This window comes from Toxotes jaculatrix, chromosome 12 (genome assembly GCF_017976425.1).
Source record: "Toxotes jaculatrix isolate fToxJac2 chromosome 12, fToxJac2.pri, whole genome shotgun sequence".
In the NCBI taxonomy this organism is placed as follows: domain Eukaryota; kingdom Metazoa; phylum Chordata; class Actinopteri; family Toxotidae; genus Toxotes; species Toxotes jaculatrix.
Window position 1 is genome coordinate 1,146,532 of NC_054405.1, and position 6,602 is coordinate 1,153,133.

Genomic DNA, 6,602 nt, shown 5'->3' on the forward strand with positions numbered 1-6,602 from the left:
CATGTTGATGACCTGACTCATATTAGCTCTAAAGAACAGTAGTGGGGACTATTTTGATCTGTGGATTTATCTACATGTCACCCAGTGTAACAGTGTGGTTCACTGATGTGTTTTAATATTTCCTGGCTCAGAGGAATCAGATCTAGCAGGCTGTGATACACACATTCTGTGTGGGTTTGACTCTGCACATGGGATTTATTGGTAATAAATGTGGAAAATCAGTGAAAGTAAAAATGTTCTTTAGTCCATCACCACACATCCCAAACAGAAACCACGGATGACTACCGTCTCAGATCTACAACACCCGCTACCTGCGCAAAGTCAAGAACATTACCCATCCCTCCCATGGACTCTTCACCTTACTACCATCAGGCAGAAGGTTCCGCAGTATCACTGCCCACACCTCCAGAATGGGGAAGAGCTTCTTTCCCCAGGCAGTCAGACTGTTAAACAACCTATAGTGCAATATAACAAACCTGTAATAGTAACTGGCAACGTATAATGCAAACTAGCACACTGCACCTCTATGCACTCTGCACTTTTTCTTGCTGCTAATATCTCATATCAAAACAAGATGGCGGCGCACAGTGATGCAGCGGCTTCTCGAGCTCCCAGGATTAAGCCTTACTTTTCCCACTTCGAGGCCGTTTTTAGCAGTAGTTTAGCGCTAAATTCACGTGTAAGGTACAGCTCTACCGAACTAAAGATCATCAGAGATAGTTCGGTTACCACAATCCCACCGACGCTGAAATCCGCACTCGGAAGACAGGGGCTCCTGAGGACGACGGAGTGGCGCAGCAGAGTACGGGGAGCAGCCAGCAAGAGGAAGCGATGCTCCCGAAAACAAAAGAGAGGAAAGCGAGCAGCCGTGCAAGTCCGGCTTAAGGCCAGCAGGGCGCCGATTCCAACTCTCTTTCTGGCCAACGTCCGCTCCCTGGACAACAAAGTGGATCTGTTACGTCTGAGGCTGAGTGTTTCCACGGAGATGAGGAACTGTGCTGTTCTTTGCCTCACAGAAACCTGGCTAAACCACAACATGCCGGACTCAGCCTTCCAGATCGACGGACTACAGCTTTTCCGGGCGGACCGTGACCACCGGTCAGGGAAAACACGGGGAGGAGGACTCTGTGTGTACGTGAATGAAGGTTGGTGTACAAACTGTGGACTGGTAAAAAGTTACTGCTCTGAGGCGATAGAACTTATGACAGTGAAATGTCGGCCGTACTATCTGCCACGGGAGTTCACCGCGGTGTTCGTCACCATTGTTTACATCCCGCCGGGTGCTAATGCTAACGCTAATGCTAACGAAGCATTACAGGAGCTACAAGACACCATTAGCTCGTTGCAGAGCAGGCACCCGGAGGCGTTTTACGTGGTTGCGGGAGACTTTAACCACGTGAAACTGACAGACACTTTGCCCAGTTTTTACCAGCATGTCACCATCCCCACACGCGGAGATAACATTCTGGATTGTGTGTACACTAACATTCAGGATGCATACAGAGCTCTCCCCCGCCCCCCTCTTGGCCTCTCCGACCACATCTCCATCCTGCTTGCGCCAGCTTACCGCCCCCTGCTGAGACGGATCAGACCAACAAAGAAGACTGTCACTGTGTGGCCCAGTGATGCAGCCTCTGTGCTACAGGACTGCTTTCAATGCACAGACTGGCAGGTCTTCAGGGAGGCAGCCACATATGAGGGAGAGGTGGACCTCGAGGAATACACCTCCTCCGTCCTCGGCTTCATCTCTAAGTGTGCTGATGATGTCACCACCACCAGGACAGTAACCTGCTTCCCAAACCAGAAACCCTGGCTGAATGCTGAGGTCAGAGCTCTGCTGAAAGCTAGGGATGCTGCGTTTAGGTCAGGTGAGGCATCAGCGCTGAGAGTGGCGAGGAAAGAACTGACAGCGGGCATCTCGAGGGCCAAAGCCACATATGCTCAGAAAATTCAGGGTCACTTCACCTCCAACGACCCCCGGAGCATGTGGAAGGGCATCAAGTGCATCACAAATTACAACACCAGGGATGCACAATGCCCACTGGACCCCTCCCTGCCAGAGGCACTAAACAGGTTCTATGCCCGCTTCGAGGATCCTGACTCCCCCCCCTCCAGCACCAGACTCACACCACCACCTGGTGACACACCCCTCAGAGTGACCACAGCTGACGTGAGGAGAACCCTGATAGGAATTAACCCCCGCAAAGCTGCAGGCCCCGACAACATCCCAGGGCGGGTTCTGAGGGACTGTGCTCATCAGCTGTCTGAGGTGCTGACGGACATTTTCAACACCTCACTGTCACTGGCATCTGTCCCCCCCTGCTTAAAGACTGCCACAATTGTCCCCGTCCCTAAGTGCTCCACAGTGACAGGCCTCAATGACTACCGACCCATAGCTCTGACCCCAGTAGTCATGAAGTGCTTCGAGAGGCTGGTCATGGGCCACATCAAAAACTCCATCGATGTCACTGTGGACCCCCACCAGTACGCCTACAGGAAGAACCGCTCCACTGATGACGCCATCTCATCAGTGGTCCACACAACCCTCACCCACCTGGAGAGCAGAAACTCATATGTCCGTCTGCTCTTCCTGGACTTCTCATCAGCCTTCAACACCATCATTCCACAGACCCTGGTACAGAAGCTCTCCCTCCTCGGTCTGAGTCCCACACTGGGGAACTGGGTCCTGGACTTTCTGACCAGCAGAACACAGACTGTCAGAATCCACAACACCATCTCCTCCTCCATCACCCTCAGCACTGGCTCGCCGCAGGGCTGTGTGCTGAGCCCCCTCCTGTTCACCCTGCTGACATATGACTGCTCGGCGAGACACCCCAGCTGTCATATAGTGAAGTTCGCGGACGACACAGCAGTAGTGGGACGCATCACTGACAACGATGAGTCAGAGTACAGAGAGGAGGTGGAACATCTGGAGCAGTGGTGCAGAAACAACAACCTCTGCATCAATGTGAAAAAGACCAAGGAGATGGTGGTGGATTTCAGAAGAGACAGGCGCCCTCTCCCCCCCCTGCACATCGGAGGAGCAGCTGTGGAGGTGGTCTCCAGCTTCAGGTACCTGGGTGTACACATCACTGAGGACCTCACCTGGAACACCAACACATCTCATCTGGTCAGGAAGGCCCACCAGCGTCTCTACTTCCTCAGGAAGCTGCGGCGAGCTGGACTTGGAGGCTCAGTCCTGAGGAGCTTCTACCACTGTGTGGTGGAGAGTGTCCTCTGCACCTGCATCACTGTGTGGCATGGCAGCTGCACTGCTGCTGAGAGGAAGGCTCTGCAGAGGGTGGTAAAGGCTGCACAGAGGACTGTGGGGAACAGCCTGCCCACCACCTCAGACCTCTACACAGCACGATGCAGAGGGAGGGCCCTCCGCATCATGAAGGACTCCACCCATCCCGCACACAGTCTCTTTCAACCCCTCCCCTCAGGCAGGCGGCTGAGGAGCATCCGGAGCAGGACCACCAGGCTCAGGAACAGCTTCTTCCCTGAAGGTGTAAGACTGCTGAACTCTAGCCCTGCCCTGTAGACCCCCCCTCACCACACACTGACAGTCCTGCACTACAACACTTTATCTGTTCCCTAGGTGCAATACATGGCTACCTCTGCACTAACACTACCTCCCACTTGCACATGAGTGTTTATGCACGTGCTAACTTTGGCTTCCTTACCTTATCTTATTTTTACTCTATTTAATTGCTAATTGTTTAATTTCACAATGTTTATATATTTCTACTCTAATGTTTATTTTTAATTTCTCTAATGTTATATTTATTTTTTTCTACTCTAATGTTTATACTATTGCCCTTATGTTTATACTTCATTTTGTTCATGGCTCTGAATGGCTTAAACTGGGACCTGAGTACTAATTTCATACCATAACATGTAAATGTCCTGGTATGACAATAAAGTTCCTTGATCCTTGATCCTTGATATATATACTTTTTAATATCCAATCATAACTACTTGTCTACCAGTGCTCTGTTAATAGCCATGCCCTGTCTAGCATGTTTGCTTTTGTCACTGTTGTTTTCTGCACGTTTTGTAAACGTGTATGTACATGTGTTCTGGAGTGTGTGTGTGTCAGTGTGCATGTGTGTGCAAGAAGAAATCTGTGATCTCAATGACTGTGTGTGTGTGCATGTTGAAATAGTGTGTGTGTGCACTATACTGTATCTGTCTTGTCTCTACTGTGTTTTAATAGTTGTGTATATCACCAATTGTTCCTGGTGGTTTTTCGTCTCACTGTGTACTATGTACATGGCTGAAATGACAATAAACCTACTTGACTTGACTTGAGCTGTTACAGGCAGTGACGACAACTGCAGGACCTCAACACTCTAAACACTGTTACTGAGGTTCACAGGTTTGTAGCAGTTCTCTTACTTTGTGTCTGAGGGTCCAGGTTCATTTCTGAAGGCTGGAGGATTCAACTGTTTGGACCTGTCACTCTTCATAGACAGACAGCTGGATCCTGGAGACTCTGCTCTCAGTCTGTGGTCCTGACATCTGAAAACACAAACACATTTTTTGCACTGATGTGTTTTAATATTTTCTGGCTCAGAGGAATCAGATCTATCAGGCTGTGATACACATTCTGTGTAGGTTTGACTCTGCACATGGGATTTATTGGTAATAAGAAAAATATGGAAAATCAGGGAAAGTAAAAATGTTCTTTAGTCATTTCAAAAGAAACAAGCAGGCTCAGCTAGGGGTGTGCCCAATTCATCGATTCATAGATTAGTCGTGACGCGACACTTGACGATTCAGCATTGATTCATTAAAGTTAAAAAATCGATTCTTTTAATAACGGAACGAAAGTGCAGCTGTCGGAATGAAAGAAGTTGCACATGTCCCCCCCACCCCCCCTGGAGACAGACCTCCAAGAGATGGCGGTGTGTAATGTGTCACAGCGTGCAATTCACTCATCAGGTTTAAATGCGGCAGTGTGGAGACATTTCGGTTTTTATGAACATTAGGGGTGTGCCATCTAAGTCACCTCACCATTTGATTCGATTACGATTCACAGTGCTACGATTCGACGATTCACCGATTATCGATGCATCTCGATTAATCTTTTTATCCCCACATAGAATGTTTCTTTTCTCACTCTGTAGTTACTTGTAAAATAATGTATATTATTAAATATCTATTCATTGAAGTAAAAAACGTTTATCTCTCTTTTCTTTATTAAATGAAAACATAGAATGTGTCATTTTTCAACTTAAGCAATTTCCCAGCATTTAGAAAATATAAAAGTTCTTTTAAACAAAATGTCTCCACACTGTCGCTTTAATGTGTCACAGCTTGAATTACATCTTTTGGACTGAGGTCCGTCTCCTAATATTAGGGCCCTATAAAATCTGTTTTATTTTTTCCCAAATTCCGTTTCATTTTTTTCCAAATTCCATTTTTCCATTTTAATTTTTGGGAAGTATGTTTTTTCCATTATAGTTTTTGGGAATCTATCCAAAAACAGTATGTTTTAATGTAAATGACTAAAATATACACAAATTAAATAGAAATTAACTTAAATTTATTGAGGTGACAGACAAGTATGCTTTCAGACAGTAGGCGGCATTATCTGTGACCGCTGCCCAGGCATCATTCAGATCCAGACTGTTGCTATGGAGGGAGGCTTGTATGGCTTGGGAAACTGTTGAGTAGTTGCATCTATCCATGAAGACAACATCCACAAGAAAGTATTAGTTTTCAACTCCGCTGATAAAAGAAAAAAACATTTGCTCACACATGTAGTTCTAAATGTCTGTTTCATTTACTGATGTAGATTAAAAACAATGATAATAATACTAAAAATATATATTGTGTGGCAGTACCGACATGATTTTGATTTATTTTATTATGAACACTATTTTAAAAATAGCGAAAGGAAAGGAAATGGACAATATTTCCACTTCTATTACAATCTGATATCTTGATTTACATGTCCAGAAAGTAATCCTTTTGAATCTTATTGTATGTGCATGTCAGCCAGATTGTTTCTCATATGGATTTTGGACACTATATGGTCACTGTGCGTATTCTTACGTTTCCTGTCAACAGAGTGTTGACAGAATATGCAACACTCGACGCTAACTCCTCAGTACAGAGCCGAGCAGTTCGCATCGAGTTTCGTTTTTTGGCTGACGAAGACAGAGCTGTAGGCAGGCGCTTTGCCATACTTGCGTTGTTTTGAAGAGGGAGGGGCTTAGTCTGTGGAAGGGGCTTATTGTGCCACCCAGATTTGCTTCCCTCTGTACAGTTTTCCCGAGACACACATTCCTCTTCCACACGAAAACAGCATTGCACTCAAATTATGTCAAATTCCGCGATATTCCGTGTTAAAAAATAGATTCATCATAGGGCCCTATAATACGTCCGAGGCGCACGCACAACTTTTTTTTCATTCTGACAGCTGCACTTTCGTTCCGCTATTAAAAGAACCGATTTTTTAACATTATTCGATGCTAAATCGTCAAGTGTCGCATCACAATTAATCTATGAATCGATGAATCGGGCACACCCCGAACGAACATGAGGACAAAAGGGGCCTTGACAAAACCTACTCAGTATGTAAAGCATGTAAA